This window comes from Loxodonta africana, chromosome 16 (genome assembly GCF_030014295.1).
Source record: "Loxodonta africana isolate mLoxAfr1 chromosome 16, mLoxAfr1.hap2, whole genome shotgun sequence".
Classification (NCBI taxonomy): Eukaryota; Metazoa; Chordata; class Mammalia; order Proboscidea; family Elephantidae; genus Loxodonta; species Loxodonta africana.
Genome location: NC_087357.1, coordinates 40704138 through 40722000, shown reverse-complemented (window position 1 = coordinate 40722000; position 17863 = coordinate 40704138).

Here is a 17863-nt window from a genome sequence, read left to right as displayed (position 1 = left end):
TGAGCAGAAGGGCTAGTCAGGGACATGTTCACCTCTCCCTCTAGACTGGGAGCTCCTTGTGGGCAGGCATGTGCCCCGCTCACCTTCCCCTCCCTGTCACCGCACACAGTGTAGGGCATACAAAAGGCACCAGTTGCATGCTTTCTGAATGATTGACCCAGTGAGACATTTTTGGTCACAGCAGTAAATCATTTTAAAGTCCCAGGCCACTAGAATTTTCATGCTGTTCAAATGTATTAATGCTCACACAGGTTTACTTGAGAAAGCATCGTCGGTGTAAAATTGGGTGAAAAATCCATAAATGTGGATTTGGGGAGTCATTCATCTTGGAAAACCGAATACTTTTTCTGTTGACTAAACTGCTGGCATTGTATATTTTTTTGCAATAAACGTGTCCTGGGGTGAAAGCATTGACGTTGGTGTCTCACTGTCTCGAGCTGAGCCTATCTCCATTTGCGTGAAGGGAATGTGTTTGGATCGTATGACTGGAAGCACGCATGTCATGAGGCAACTATGCCAGCGTTTCTCTTATGACAGCAGATGATATCCTGTCCCTGAGTAAAACAGGAAAAGCGGGGAGTTTGGAGGCCTGCACTGTGACCTGGGGACCTGGGGGAACAAGCAGAATGTGTTCGGCTGTTTGGTATTCCCTTCCTCTCAGCATCGCCCTCAGGTGCCTCAAAGCATCACCCTTTGCCTCGGTTTTCCATCTGGGAAATGGATGAAAGTCAGTGGAATCATTGTGTAATATAAATAGGGAACACTTATTTCTTTTATGTCAAGTGCTGCGCAGAATATATGAGCTCATTTCTTCCTAACAATAGCCATATGTGGTGGTAACACTGGGATCCCCACTTGACGGGAGGAAACAGCAGCTGGGGGGGGGTCGTGACTTGCTCAAGGTTGATTGCTAATAAATGGGAAAGTCTGTGACTTGAGCCCAGATCGTTCTGATACAGAGCCTGTGTTTTAACTTCCACACTATGCTGTCTCTAGGGTAGCGCTGGAGAGCCTCATAAAAGAGCTAAATAAATAGAATGAGGGGGAGGGATATTCTTATTAAAAAAAAAAATATTAGAGAGTGTTTAATAGCAAGTTAGTAAAGATAATATTTATTGCCTTGAGCGAGTTCTCAGCCTCAAGTAAAGACAGATGCTGCAAAAACTACAATGGTTGATTTGGTGACTTGAGGTCTTTTGAATCACATTAAGCTTATGCACCTGACAGGTGATTTCTGAGACTTTGCTCCATGGCAGCCCAAGTTCAGAGGACAAAGGGCTTTATTAGGGTGCAGAGGGGTGTGAACTGGGTGTGTGAGGCTCATGCTGCTGTTTTCAAAGCTGTACATTGTTGTCTTTTTTCCTACCAGTAGGTGGAAATAGAACTGAATCTTTCAGCACTGGCCCTTTCAGCTGAATCCTGGCAGGATTACTTTAATTTCTGCCTCAAAGCGGGGAAAAAGAAAACACCTCGGAGATGTTCAGAGTGTGCAGTTAGAGGATTGTTATTCTGCAGTCAGGCTGTACTGTTTCCAGTCGGATGATCAGATAATGGTTTTAGCCTCTTGGACGGCCAGGATGCTGCCACTGGCAGCCCTGGGTCTTCTGGGAGCCCTGCGGACACCCACTTCGAGGTGGGCTTTTTTCCTGTCCTGACCACATGTCCTTTTCCAAGACTTTTATTCCCAGTTTTCAGCCTTTGCACTTGCTGTTAAATTGTGTATCATGACTTCTTTTCAGAAACTACTTTTCTGAAATAAAAATTTACTAAGTTCAAAAAGTTCAAGCTGTGCCTAAATGGAAATAGAAGAAAAAGTCTTCTACCTCTGTTCCCCTCGCCCTATGAGGTATTCACTAACAGTTTGTTGCATGGCTATCCGAATGTTTTTCTGTACTTACACAGTTATATTTCTCCATTTAAATAAAATTGGTGCCACATAATAAATGTTATTCTGTATCTTGCTGTTTTCACTTATCATTTTATTAGGGCTTCCCATGCCTGTGTTTAGCTCTCAAGAAGTAGGTTCCCACTGGTGGCAGTGTTACCCTCCAGGACACACTTGTCCATGTCTGGAAACATTTTGCATTGTCATGACCAGGGGTAGGGGTTTGCCACTGGCATATAATGCTCAGGACAGCCCCACAACAAAGAATTATCTGTCCCCAAATGTCAGTAGTGCCAAGGTTGAGAAACTTGCTGAGGACCTCCTTCTTTGTTGTGGGTGCAGAGTGTTCTACCATGTGGATTTCCCATCCGTTTTCCTACTGGCAGCCATTTAAGGTTGTTTCCAACTCTTTGCTATTAAAAGTGATGTTGCAATGAACATTCCTTTTACATCATTTTGCGCTTTGAGACTATTTCTGCAAGGCACAGAAGTGAAATGTCTGATTATAAGAACGTTTTTCTTTTTAAATGGGATTAAAGTTAGCTTTTTTTTCTTTTGTACTTTAGATGAAGGTTTACAGAACAAACCAACTTCTCATTAAACAGGTAGTATACATGTTGTTTTATGACACTGGTTAACAACCCCACGACATGTCAACACTCCTCTCTCAACCCTCGGTTCCCCATTACCAGCTTTCCCGTCCGCTCCTGGCTTCCAGTCCTTGCCCCTGGGTTGATGTGCCCATTTACTCTCATTTTGTTTTATGGGCCTGTCTAATCTTTGGCTGAAGGGTGAACCTCAGGAGTGATCTCATTATTGAGCTAAAACGGTGTCTGGGGGCCATATTCTTGGGGATTCTCCAGTCTCTGTCAGGCCAGTAAGTCTGGTCTTCTTCTGTGAGTTAGAATTTTGTTCTACATTTTTCTGTAGCTCTGCCTGGGACCCTCTATTGTGATCCCTGTCAGAGCAGTCAGTGGTGGCAGCTGGGCACCATCCAGTTACACTGGACTCAGTCAGGTGAAGGCCGTGGTGGTCATGGTCCATAAATCCTTTGGACTAATCTTTCCCTCATATCCTTAGTTTTCTTCATTCTTCCTGCTCCCGAAGAGTGGGACCAGTAGAGTATCCTAGATGGCCGCTCACAGGCCTTTAAGACCCTAGACACTACTCACCAAAGTAGAATGTAGAACATGTTCTTTATAAGCTATGAAGAATGTCATTTTGGAAGTAAAAAGTGATTTTTTTTATGTCCCTCAAGCCTTGAATTCCAAAAAGCAAAAGACTCTAAAAACTGAAAAATTTCTCTTAGGTCTGCAGCCAACTCATTTGGTGGCAAAACCTGATTTGAACTGATGCGAGACTGTTTAGCGTGTTTATTCCCTTTAATGTGAATATTGGTACATTTTGTTGCAGAAATATTAACGTGTTTGATTACGAGACTCTGTCTCAGACTCTGATGGGGATATTATGGAATATGTAGTATAAAGATCTCATTTTTTTAGTTCAAAAGTGGATTGCGGAACTCTTCTAACTTTTTGATAAACACAACTCTCTGATAATCACACCTAGTTGTGTTAAAGGAACGATTTGTCTCAGGAATTAAAAATTGCAGTGATGTGTAGCATTTTGGTCTTGTAATCTCATGTGTTGGGATGAACATAAACTGGTGATTTTTTTTTTAAATAATTTTTATTGTGCTTTAAGTGAAAGTTTACAAATCAAGTCAGTCTCTCACACAAAAACCCATATACACCTTGCTACACACTCCCAATTACTCTCCTCCTAATGAGACAGCCGGCTCTCTCCCTCCACTCTCTCCCCTCGTGTCCATCTCGCCAGCTTCTAACCCCCTCCACCCTCTCATCTCCCCTCCAGGCAGGAGATGTCCTGGGCCAACAGAAGGTCTGGGGACCATGACCACCGGGGTCCTTCTAGTCTCAGTCAGACTAAACTGGTGATTTTGTTTTCAACATCGAAAACCTTTGAAAGGTGATTGAACCTATAAAGAGAAGTTGCATGTTTTCAGGGAATAATTCTTACCAGTGCCTCATATTTTTCTGTGCAAACTCTTGTTGGGTGTTGTGGAGTGCATTCCAATTCATAGTAACCCCATGTGAACTCCATAAGGTTTTCTTGGCTGTCATCTTTACAGAAGCAGATCTTCAGGTCTTTCTCCCACAGAGTTGCTGGGTGGGTTGGAACCGCACACTTTCAGGTAGCAGCCAAGTGCTTAACCATTGCGCTATCAGGGCTCTTTCTATTCAAATTAGCCCCTCAATAATGAAGCATGACCTTGAGAAACACTTCTTGTTTGATATTCATGAATATTATTAAAAACAATAATCATCATACTGAGTATATACTGTGTTTCATACTTAATGAACATTACCAAGTCCAACCTTTACAACATCTTTATGGAAGTAATCTTTTTATCATCTTCATTCTATACATAAGGGAATGGGCTTTGGGAAGTTGATGACTTGCACAAGGTAAGGTAGCTAGGAAAAGGCTGCAGTTATAGGGCTGTATCCCAAGTGTTATTCAAAATCACTTTCCCCCATGTGGTCTGAGTTTTTTGATTTCTACATCGGTGACCATTAAAGAAAAAAAATTGGTTTTTCTCTCAAGGGTCTACATTTGGACTCGAGGGCAAATAGGTGGATGTCACTCAAGTCAAGTGGATATTTTCTTCAGAACATTAAGAGAAAGTCAGTGGAGCAAATCTGAGGTCATACAACTCTCCCACCAAGAACTCCAGCGCCAAGCATTACTTGAAATGAGGAAACGTTAATGTCCTCACTGGAGCCTGGATTTGATATGATATTAGGGAAAAGCTTTCAGTTATATTTATTTCTCTTGGTTCAATCCCAAGAAGATGTCAGTTTTCATTAAGAAAATTGGAGGTGTAAATAATATTATCTTCTGTTCTTTGTAGCAGAATTAATCCAAGAACCCACACAAGAAATTCCCTTCTGAAGTCAATTGGAATTTCTGACTGCTCAGTTTTTTGTGTGTGACGAGCTTAGGCTGAGGCAGCATTGAACAGGGATGCTCCTACGTTGGCCTTCTTAGCTGCCCCTGACATTAATGTGCTTTGCTGCCTCCGGCTCTAGAGGTTTCTCCCAAAAGCAATATACAAGGATCGTTTCCATTTGTCAATAGTTTCCATTGTTCCTTCCCACTGCAGCTCAACCTACTGACTTATGTTAAAGCTTCAAGATTGTAATTGATTTTGCTACGATGCAGGGAATCCCAGAGTATGGACTGTGTACGGACCAGTTAGGTGCTTGTGTTATTCCTTTGCCTGCCCAGCTTTTATTGTTGCTTTTAGATGTCTGTCAACTTTTCACTCATTGTCCTTCAACCTTTATCTAAGGACAGGGTGAGTTCTTTCTGGCTCTTTGGTCTTTGAGGAAGACATAGATGCATCTTTCTTGATGCCTTACTGAAATACTTTTCCTCACAGTACCCTGGACTCTTTGGTGGATGCTTCTTTAGATACTGCACAAACACCTCAAAAGCCCAAGCTCCTTTCTGCCTCATGGCTTTTGTACATGTTGATCCCTCTGCCTGGAACATACTGTCCAACCTATCAGCCTCTTTTTAGCTGGTGGCTAATTTCAGTTCACTTCTTCAGAGAAGCTTTCTGAGACTACCACGGCCTTTCCACTAGTCAAGATTGGCCATTATGTGTGATTATTTTATGAACAGCTGTCTCTACCGTAAGACTGAACATATTGTTAAGCCAGGGACCAGGTAGAATATCCCAGTGCAATGAATATACAGTGAATGAACAAGCAAGGCCTGTACTTCTAGATTCTTGGTCAGTGCCTCTCCTTTTAGACATTATTTTCTGAACAGCATTTTCTCTAAAATGTGTGTGTTTCTTCATATCTCTTACCTGTCTTTTCCGCTGCCACCATCTGCCTCTCTTCACTGTCCCTCTCTCGGGAACCTTGGTTCCCATTCTGGTCCCAGCCAGTCCTATCAAAAGTGACCCATCTAGGCATTTATCTATTCTGTTGTTTCTCCTTGATATCAGTGGGGTGTTTAAGATAGTTTTTTTTTTCTTCTTTTTTTTGCTTGTTCTTAATTACTGTGAAATATCAACTGTATAGGAAAGCACAGAGAATCTTATGACAGATGGCCATGTACACTGCCCAGACTTAAAAAATTTTACCAGGTTTACCTCAGGTTTTAAAAAAGAAATAAAATGCTACAGAAACAGTTGAAGGTCACATTTTTTAAAAAATTTTTATTCTGCTTTAAGTGAAAGTTTACAAATCAAGTCAGCATCTCATACAAAAATTTACACACACCTTGCTATATACTCCTAATTGCCCTCCCCCTAATGAGACAGCACACTCCATCCCTCTACTCTCTCTTTTCATTTCCATTCGGCCAGTTTCTGACTCCCTCTGCCCTGCCATCTCCCCTCCAGACAGGAGATGCCAACATAGTCTCATGTGTCTCCTTGATCCAAGGAGCTCACTCTTCACCAGTATCATTTTCTATCCCATTGTCCAGTCCAATCCCTGTCTGAAGAGCTGGCTTTGGGAATGCTTCCTGTCTTGGGCTAACAGAAGGCCTGGGGACCATGACCACCTGGGTCCTTCTAGTCTCCATCAGGCCATTAAGTCTGGTCTTTTTACGAGAATTTGGCGTCTCCATCCCACTGCTCTCCTGCTCCCTCAGGGGTTCTCTGTTGTGTTCCCTGTCAGAGCAGTCATCGGTTATTCCCGGGCACCATCTAATTCTTCTGGTCTCAGGTTGAGGTAGTCTCTGGTTTATGTGGCCCTTTTTGTCTCTTGGGCTCATAATTACCTTGTGTCTTTGTTGTTCTTCATTCTGCTTTGCTCCAGGTGGGTTGAGACCAATTGATGCATCTTAGATGGCTGCTTGCTAGCGTTTAAGATCCTAGACGCCACTCTCCAAAGTGGAATGCAGAATGTTATCTTAATAGATTTTATTGTGCTGATTGACTTAGATGTCCCCAAAACCATGGTCCCCAAACCCCTGAAGGCCACATTTTTAACTTTTTTTTTTTTAAACAGTACACATATTGTTTTATGTCATTGGTTAAGAACCCCATGGTTCCCTATTACCAGCTTTCCTGTCTCTTCCTGCCTTCTAGTCCTTGTCACTGGGCTGGTGTGCCCCTTTAGTCTCATTTTGTTTTATGGGCCTGTCTAATCTTAGGATGAAGGGTGAATCTCCAGGGTGATTTCATTACTCAGCTAAAAGGATATCTGGGGGGCATATTCTCAGGGTTTCTCCAGTCTCTGTCAGGCAAGTAAGTCTGGTCTTTTTTTGTGAGTTAGAATTTGTTCTACATTTTTCTCCAGCTCTGTCCGGGACCTTCTATTGTGTTCCCTGTCAGAGCAGTCAGTAGTAGCCAGGTACCATCTAGGTATATGCGACTCAGCCTGGTGGAGGCCATGGTAGTTGTGGTCCATTATTCTGAAGGCCCCATTTTCCACCCGTCTTCCTCTCCCCTCAGAGGTAATCACTGTCTAGGTTATTGCCAGACTGGCCTTGGGATGTCTCTAAATGGAGGACTTCAAACACTTCATATTTTTATGGAAGCAGATTGCCAGGTCTTTGGATAGGATAAGTTATCTCACTCTTGTTTTTATTTATATTTCCCTGATTACTAGTAAGGTTAAGTTTTTTCATGTTTCTTGTCTACTTAGGCTGCTTCTGTGAATTACCTATTTATATCTTTTGCCCATATATCTATTTGGTTGTTTGTCTTTTTCTTATTGATTTGTAAATTTCACTCTATATTTGGGTTATTCCTTTGCCTATTCAGTGTGTTGCAACTCCTCTAATCCATAATTTGTCTCTTAGCTTTGTTTATAGTATCATCAATTTTACAGAAATTTTAATGTTGTCTAATTCATTAACATTTTTCTTTATGATTGCTACTTTAAAATTTTTTGTTTAAGAAGTTCTTCCCTACCCCAAGGTTATAAGGATATTCTTCTATATTTTCCTTATACTATTTTCAGTGTTTTGCTTTTCACATTTTGATCTTTCATTTATCCGAATTTATTTTTGTAATTAGGTAGAAATTTAATTCATTTTAACCAAGCTGCCTTGTACAGTTGGGTATATTTCTTCCTTTGCCATCCTATACCTCATTTGTTTTTCTTGTTATATTACACTGCCTTGTGCCTCCAGTTTAAAATTTAATAGACGAGGAGGTGGGGCCAAGATGGTGGACTAGGTGGACGCTATCGCGGATCCCTCTTGCAACAAAGACTCGGAAAAACAAGTGAATCGATCACATACATAACAATCTACAAACTCTGAACAACAAACACAGACTTAGAGACGGAGAACGAACAAATACGGGCAGACAGTGATCGTTTTCAGAACCAGGAGCCAGCGTACCAGGCAGGTGACCTTCGGAGCCCGATTTGGGGCAGAGCCCAGGGGGGCAGATGGCACAGACAAGGGGCCCAGCCCTAGCCCTCGAACTCATCCCAGGAGGGAGCCTAGCCGGTTGGCGTGGGCGGCGTAGTGGCGCAGCCGGTGGAAGAAGTCCCCGGGAGGCAGTGACTGATCTTGGAGCGGGGAGAGCAGCGTCCCAGCCGGGGAGCCATCCCGCCGGGAGTTTGGCGGAGAGCAGACGTGGCGCAAGCGTGGGGATCAGCTATATTTCCGTAAAGCGACCCGGGGGGGGGGCCCAGACGTTCGTGCGGGCGACGCCCACCCAGTTCGAGCCTGTGGCGCGGCGCACCGAAGGGAGAAGTTCCCGGGAGGAAGTGACTGGTCTTGGAGCGGGGAGAGCAGCGTCCCAGCCGGGGAACCGTCCCGCTGGGATTTTGGCGGGAGCGGGTGGGGCGTGAGTGCGGGGACCAGTTATATTCCCCTGAATTGACCCCGGGGGCGGGCCCAGCCGTTCGTTCGGGCAACACCCACCCAGTTCCCGCGAGCAGGTGCGGCACACCGGAGGGAGAAGTCCCCAAGAAGAAGTGACTGGTCTTGGAGCGGGGAGAGCAGCGTCCCAGCCGGGGAACCATCCCGCCGGGATTTGGGTGGGCGTGGGCGGAGCGTGAACGCGGAGATCAGCTCTATATTTTGAGGTGCTACACTCCTAGCTCTCTGATCCCTCCCCCACCCTCCCCAGGCGGCTCCATTAACATCTGAATACCCTGAGCCAGAGGGAGAATTCAGATAGGGATCTGACTGCATTTTTTTTTAGCTGATTACCTGGAAAAACTAGTTTCCCAGTGATGGCTCGGAGACAGCAGTCCATATCAAACCACATAAAGAAACAGACCATGACAGCTTCTCCAACCCCCAAACAAAAAAATCAAAATCTTTCCCAAATGAAGATACAATCCTGGAATTATCAGATACAGAATATAAAAAACTAATTTACAGAATGCTTAAAGACATCACAAATGAAATTAGGCTAACTGCAGAAAAAGCCAAGGAACACACTGATAAAACTGTTGAAGAACTCAAAAAGATTATTCAAGAACATAGTGGAAAAATTAATAAGTTGCAAGAATCCATAGAGAGACAACATGTAGAAATCCAAAAGATTAACATTAAAATTACAGAATTAGACAACGCAATAGGAAGTCAGAGGAGCAGACTCGAGCAATTAGAATGTAGACTGGGACATCTGGAGGACCAGGGAATCAACACCAACATAGCTGAAAAAAAATCAGATTAAAGAATTAAAAAAAATGAAGAAACCCTAAGAATCATGAGGGACTCTATCAAGAAGGATAACTTGCGAGTGATTGGAGTCCCAGAACAGGGAGGGGGGGACAGAAAACACAGAGAAAATAGTTGAAGAACTCCCGACACAAAACTTCCCTGACATCATGAAAGACGAAAGGATATCTATCCAAGATGCTCATCGAACCCCATTTAAGATTGATCCAAAAAGAAAAACACCAAGACATATTATCATCAAACTTGCCAAAACCAAAGACAAACAGAAAATTTTAAAAGCAGCCAGGGAGAAAAGAAAGGTTTCCTTCAAGGGAGAATCAATAAGAATAAGTTCAGACTACTCAGCAGAAACCATGCAGGCAAGAAGGGAATGGGACGACATATACAGAATACTGAAGGAGAAAAACTGCCAACCAAGGATCGTATATCCAGCAAAACTCTCTCTGAAATATGAAGGCGAAATTAAGATATTTACAGATAAACACAAGTTTAGAGAATTTGCAAAAACTAAACCAAGACTGCAAGAAATGCTAAAGGAGATTGTTTGGCCGGATGACCAATAATATCAGGTACCAGCACAATACAAGGTCACAAAACAGAATGTCCTGATATCAACGCAACTCAAATAGGGAAAGCACAAAAACAAACAAATTAAGATTAATTCTAAAAAATAAATAAATAAACAAAATAATACACATAACAGGGAATCATGGAAATCAATAGATAAACGATCACGATAATCAAAAAGAGGGACTAAATACAGGAGGCATTGAACTGCCAGATGGAGAGTGATACAAGGCGACATAGAACGATACAAGTTAGGTTTTTACTTAGAAAAATAGGGGTAAATAATAAGGTAACCACAAAAAGGAATATCAATTCCATAACTCAAGAAAAAAGCCAAGAAAAACGTAATGACTCAACTGACATAAAGTTAAACATTATGAAAATGAGGATCTCACAATCTACTAAGAAAAACGTCTCAGCACAAAAAAGTATGTGGAAAAATGAAATGGCCAACAACACACATGAAAAGGCATCAAAATGACAGCACTAAAAACTTATTTATCTATAATTACGCTGAATGTAAATGGACTAAATGCACCAATAAAGAGACAGAGAGTCACGGACTGGATAAAGAAACATGACCCATCTATATGCTGCCTACAAGAGACACACCTTAGACTTAGAGACACAAACAAACTAAAACTCAAAGGATGGAAAAAAATATATCAAGCAAACAATAAGCAAAAAAGAAGAGGAGTAGCAATATTAATTTCTGACAAAATAGACTTTAGACTTAAATCCACCTCAAAGGATAAAGAAGGACACTGTATAATGATAAAAGGGACAATTGATCAGGAAGACATAACCATATTAAATATTTATGCACCCAATGACAGGGCTGCAAGATACATAAATCAAATTTTAACAGAATTGAAAAGTGATATAGACACCTCCACGTTTATAGTAGGAGACTTCAACACACCACTTTCGGAGAAGGACAGGACATCCAGTAAGAAGCTCAATAGAGACACGGAAGACCTACTTACAACAATCAACCAACTTGACCTCATTGACTTATACAGAACTCTCCACCCAACTGCTGCAAAATATACTTTTTTTTCTAGTGCACATGGAACATTCTCTAGAATAGACTACATATTAGGTCATAAAACAAATCTTTGCAGAATCCAAAACATCAAAATATTACAAAGCATCTTCTCAGACCACAAGGCAATGAAACTAGAAATCAATAACAGAAAAACTAGGGAAAAGAAATCAAATACTTGGAAAATGAACAATACCCTCCTGAAAAAAGACTGGGTTATAGAAGACATCAAGGAGGGAATAAGGAAATTCTTAGAAAACAAAGAGAATGAAAATACTTCCTATCAAAACCTCTGGGACACAGCAAAAGCAGTGCTCAGAGGCCAATTTATATCGATAAATGCACACATACAAAAAGAAGAAAGAGCCAAAATCAGAGAACTGTCCCGACAACTTGAACAAATAGAAAGTGAGCAACAAAAGAACCCTTCAGGCACCAGAAGAAAACAAATAATAAAAATTAGAGCTGAACTAAATGAATTAGAGAACAGAAAAACAATTGAAAGAATTAACAAAGCCAAAAGCTGGTTCTTTGAAAAAATTAACAAAATTGATAAACCATTGGCTAGACTGACTAAAGAAATACAGGAAAGGAAACAAATAACCCGAACAAGAAACAAGAAGGGCCACATCACAACAGAACCAAATGAAATAAAAAGAATCATTTCAGATTACTACGAAAAATTGTACTCTAACAAATTTGAAAACCTAGAAGAAATGGATGAATTCTTGGAAAAACACTACCTACCTAAACTAACACATTCAGAAGTAGAACAACTAAATAGACCCATAACAAAAAAAGAGATTGAAACGGTAATCAAAAAACTCCCAACAAAAAAACAGTCCTGGCCCGGACGGCTTCACTGCAGAGTTCTACCAAACCTTCAGAGAAGACTTAACACCACTACTACTGAAGGTATTTCAAAGCATAGAAAAAGACGGAATACTACCCAACTCATTCTATGAAGCTACCATCTCCCTGATACCAAAACCAGGTAAAGACATTACAAAAAAAGAAAATTTTAGACCTATATCCCTCATGAACATAGATGCAAAAATCCTCAACAAAATTCTAGCCAATAGACTCCAACAACACATCAAAAAATAATTCACCCTGATCAAGTGGGATTTATACCAGGTATGCAAGGCTGGTTTAATATCAGAAAAACCATTAATGTAATCCATCACATAAATAAAACAGAAGATAAAAACCACATGATCTTATCAATAGATGCAGAAAAGGCATTTGACAAAGTTCAACACCCATTTATGATAAAAACTCTTACCAAAATAGGAATTGAAGGAAAATTCCTCAACATAATAAAGGGCATCTCTGCAAAGCCAACAGCCAATATCACTCTAAATGGAGAGAACCTGAAAGCATTTCCCTTGAGAACGGGAACCAGACAAGGATGCCCTTTATCACTGCTCTTATTCAACATCGTACTGAAAGTCCTAGCCAGGGCAATTAGGTTAGACAAAGAAATAAAGGGTATCCAGATTGGCAAGGAGGAAGTAAAGCTATCACTATTTGCAGATGACATGACCGTATACATGGAAAACCCTAAGGAATCCTCCAAAAAACTACTGAAACTAATAGAAGAGTTTGGAAGAGTCTCAGGTTATAAAATAAACACACAAAAATCACTTGGATTCCTCTACATCAACAAAAAGAACACCGAAGAGGAAATAACCAAATCAATACCATTCACAGTAGCCCCCAAGAAGATAAAATACTTAGGGATAAATCTTACCAAAGATGTAAAAGACCTATACAAAGAAAACTACAAAGCTTTGCTACAAGAAATTCAAAAGGACATACTTAAGTGGAAAAACACCCTGCTCATGGATAGGAAGACTTAACATAGTAAAAATGTCTATTCTACCAAAAGCCATCTTTACATATAACGCACTTCCAATCCAAATTCCAATGTCATATTTTAAGGGTATAGAGAAACAAATCACCAATTTCATATGGAAGGGAAAGAACCCCCGGATAAGCAAAGCATTACTGAAAAAGAAGAAGAAAGTGGGAGGCCTCACTCTACCTGATTTCAGAACCTATTATACAGCTACAGTAGTCAAAACAGCCTGGTACTGGTACAACAACAGGCACATAGACCAATGGAACAGAATTGAGAACCCAGATATAAATCCATCCATGTATGAGCAGCTGATATTTGACAAAGGAACAGTGTCAGTCAATTGGGGAAATGATAGTCTTTTTAACAAATGGTGCTGGCATAACTGGATATCCATTTGCAAAAGAATGAAACAGGACCCATACCTCACACCATGCAAAAAAACGAACTCCAAGTGGATCAAAGACCTAAACATAAAGACTAAAACGATAAAGATCATGGAAGAAAAAATAGGGACAACCCTAGGAGCCCTAATACAGGGCATAAACAGAATACAAAACATTACCAAAAACGATGAAGAGAAACCAGATAACTGGGAGCTCCTAAAAATCAAACAGCTATGCTCATCTAAAGACTTCACCAAAAGAGTAAAAAGACCACCTACAGACTGGGAAAGAATATTCAGCTATGACATCTCAGACCAGCACCTGATCTCTAAAATCTACATGATTCTGTCAAAACTCAACCACAAAAAGACAAACAACCCAATTAAGAAGTGGGCAAAGGATATGAACACACATTTCACTAAAGAAGATATTCAGGCAGCCAACAGATACATGAGAAAATGCTCCCGATCATTAGCCATTAGAGAAATGCAAATTAAAACTACGGTGAGATTCCATCTCACACCAACTAGACTGGCATTAATCCAAAAAACACAAAATAATAAATGTTGGAGAGGCTGCATAGAGATTGGAACTCTCATACACTGCTGGTGGGAATGTAAAATGGTACAACCACTTTGGAAATCCATCTGGCGTTATCTTAAACAGTTAGAAATCGAACTACCATACAACCCAGAAATCCCACTCCTCGGAATATACCCTAGAGATACAAGAGCCTTCACACAAACAGATATATGCACACCCATGTTTATTGCAGCTCTGTTTACAATAGCAAAAAGCTGGAAGCAACCAAGGTGTCCGTCAACGGATGAATGGGTAAATAAATTGTGGTATATTCACACAATGGATTACTACGCATCGATAAAGAACAGTGACGAATCTCTGAAACATTTCATAACATGGAGGAATCTGGAAGGCATTATGCTGAGCGAAATGAGTCAGAGGCAAAAGGACAAATATTGTATAAGACCACTATTATAGGATCTTGAGAAATAGAAAAAACGGAGAAGAACACATACTTTTGTGGTTACAAAGCGGGGAGGGAGGGAGGGAGAGGGTTTTTTATTGATCAATCAGTAGATAAGAACTGCTTTGGGTGAAGGGAAAGACAACACTCAATACAAGGAAGGTCAGCCTAATTGGACTGGACTAAAAGCAAAGATGTTTCCGGGATAAAATGAATGCTTCAAAGGTCAGCGGAGCAGGGGCTGGGGTCTGGGGAACATGGTTTGAGGGGACTTCTAAGTCAATGGGCAAAATAATTCTATTATGAAAACATTCTGCATCCCACTTTGAAATGTGGCGTCTGGGGTCCTAAATGCCAACAAGCGGCCATCTAAGATACATCAATTGGTCTCAACCCACCTGGAGCAAAGGAAAATGAAGAACACCAAGGTCACACGACAAGTAAGAACCCAAGAGACAGAAAGGGCCACATGAACCAGAGACCTACATTATCCTGAGACCAGAAGAACTAGTTGGTGCCTGGCCACAATCGATGTCTGCCCTGTCAGGGAGCACAACAGACAACTCCTGAGGGAGCAGGAGACCAATGGGATACAGACCCCAAATTCTCATAAAAAGACCATACTTAATGGTATGACTGTGACTAGAGGAATCCCGGCGGCAATGCTCCCCAGACCTTCTGATGGCCCAGGACAGGAACCATCCCCGAAGACAACTCATCAGACATGAAAAGGACTGGTCAGCGGGGGGGAGAGAGATGCTGATGAAGAATGAGCTAATTAAATCAGGTGGACACTGGAGAGTGTGTTGGCAACTCTTGACTGGAGGGGGGATGGGAAGATAGAGAGAGAGGGAAGACGGCAAAATTGGCACGAAACGAGAGACTGAAAGGGCTGACTCAATAGGGGGAGAGCAAGTGGGAGAAGGGAGTAAGGTGTATGTAAACTTACATGTGACAGACTGATTGGAATGGTAAATGTTCACTTGAAGCTTAATAAAAATTAATTAAAAAAAAATCACTCACAAAGCCAAGAAAAAAAAATTTAATAGATGAATCCTCATTTAATTGATTATACTGTGCTAAATCTCATTTGGAAACTCTGGTGGTGTAGTGGTTAAGTGCTACAGCTGCTAACCAAAAGGTCAGCAGTTCAAATCCACCAAGTGCTCCTTGGAAACTCTACAAGGCAGTTCTACTCTGTCCTCCAATAGGGTGGCTATGAGTTGGAATCGTTTAAATCTCATTTAATTTGATTGTATCAGCAGTAAATAATGTAAGTATTAATACTCAACTTTGTAGGAGAGATGACTGAAACTTAGAGAGGTTAAGTAACCTTTATAGAGTCACACAGCTAGGAAGTAATTAACAGTCAGGCCTGAGTGACTTCAAAACCAAAGTGCTTATACTGCCTCTTAATCACAAATGATTTGGGGAAGAGGTATCCCTTCCACCTTCCTTGCCTGCTCTTGCCAAGATCCTTTGTTTCTAACAAGGAAAGGAAATTTTATTGAAGAGATGCCAGAAAAGCTATTCCAGTGTGTCTGAACAAAACTTATTAGACATTGTTTAGTTTACACCTGCCAAGAGCAGATTGACTTGGCATATTTTATTGCTGGAGGGGTAAAGTAGTAAATTAAAGAACCTTATAAGTATAAAATAGTTTCTATTCCAGAGAGTAGAAGCGTTCACTCAGGTAATGTAATCACATGTTGGTGGAACTTTAGAAATGGGGGGTTGATCTTCCTAGTAAGTTAACATTCTGGGGAACATTAACGAGTAACTTAAATATCTTCCTTCAGTTGTGTCTGAGTCATCTAGTGCTGCTATAACAGAAATACCACAGGTGGATGGCTTTAACAAAGAGACGCTTATTCTCTCACAGTCTAGTAGGTTACAAGTCCAAATTCAGGGCGTCAGCTCCAGGGGAAGACTTTCTCTCTCTATCAGCTCTGGAGGAAGATTCCTTGTCATCAATCTTCCCCTGGTGGAGGAGCTTCTCAGGCACAGGGACCCTGTGTCCAAAGGACGTGCTCTGCTCCTGGTGCTGCTTTCTTGGTGGTGTGAGGTCCTCAACTCTCTGCTTGCTTCCCTTTCCATTTTTCTCTTGAGAGATAAAAGGTGGTGCAGGCCACACCCCAGGGAAACTCCCTTTACCTTGGATCAGGGAGGTGACCTGATCAGGTGGTGTTACAATCCCACTCTAATCCTCTCAACATAAAATTAGAATCACATAATGGAGCACTACCACAAAATACTGAGAATCATGGCCTAACCAAGTTGACACATATTTTTGGGGGGACACGGTTCAATCCGTGACAGCTTCCCTTCTTCCTTCCTTTCTTTTCTTCCTTCCTTCACTTCCTTCCCTTCTTCCCTCCTTTCCTTCACTTCCTCCCTTCCTCCCTCCCTTCTTTCCCTCCCTCCCTTCATCCTTCCCTCCCTCCCTTCTTCCTTTCCCTCTTTTTTCCCTGTCTCCCTCTCTCCCTTCCTTCCTGCCTGTCTTTTAAACCTCTCTCTATAAAAGCTTTGAGCCAGCTTACAAAGATCCCTCCAAAATAAGGTAAAATAAGAAGATGAGAAAATTAATGTGGCAAAATAAACAATAATTCTTGCCATGATATCTTCATATATTTGCTAGAGGTTGGACACAATGTAGTTCTGAGCATCCTAGCAACTGAAGCAAAAAAAAAGCTGTTCAGCTACATACTATGGGCATGAGATCAAAATAGAATAGCTGCTGAGGGGATACACAGTGTTTCCTAATTCTGAGACTGTGGAGACACTTCTACCATGGCCTTTGTAAAGGGACCCTGTGTGATGAGGTGGTTGGTGCTTAACAGCATCCTCTCTCTGTGATGCTCCCTTTACTCAACCCTAAGCTCCTTGAAGGGGTAGGTACCATATGTATGTTATTCTTCATTATATTCCGGTGCCCAGCACAGTGCCTGACACATAATAGGTGTTCATAATGTATTTTTTGAATGAATGAATGTTATTTGTAACATCTGTCAGTAACACCAATGACAATGTATAAGACACAACGACAATGTATAATATACAAACACTGATTGTATTTCTATATACCAGCAAACAAAAATAGCATCAAAACAAAAGACGTACAAGACTTGTGTGCTGCAAACTACAGAACACCCTTGAAAAGCCAATGGCAAACATTTGAGCCAATTGATGAAAAACATTTTTATATGAAGTGAAAACATCAAGACCTTAAGTATGTGGCTTTCTGATGATCTGACTTGATAGGAGACTGTAATTAAAAATTTTAGGAGGAATAGATGGGCTGGATGTACTTTTGGCAATTCTCTATGATTCTAATTTTTTGCAGCCAAGTTCCTAATCAGAAAAAACAACAGAGAACTTAAGTTTATGTTCTTCTGACGTGTAGATATGACATATTGCTAATGAAGAGTACTGCTGGGAG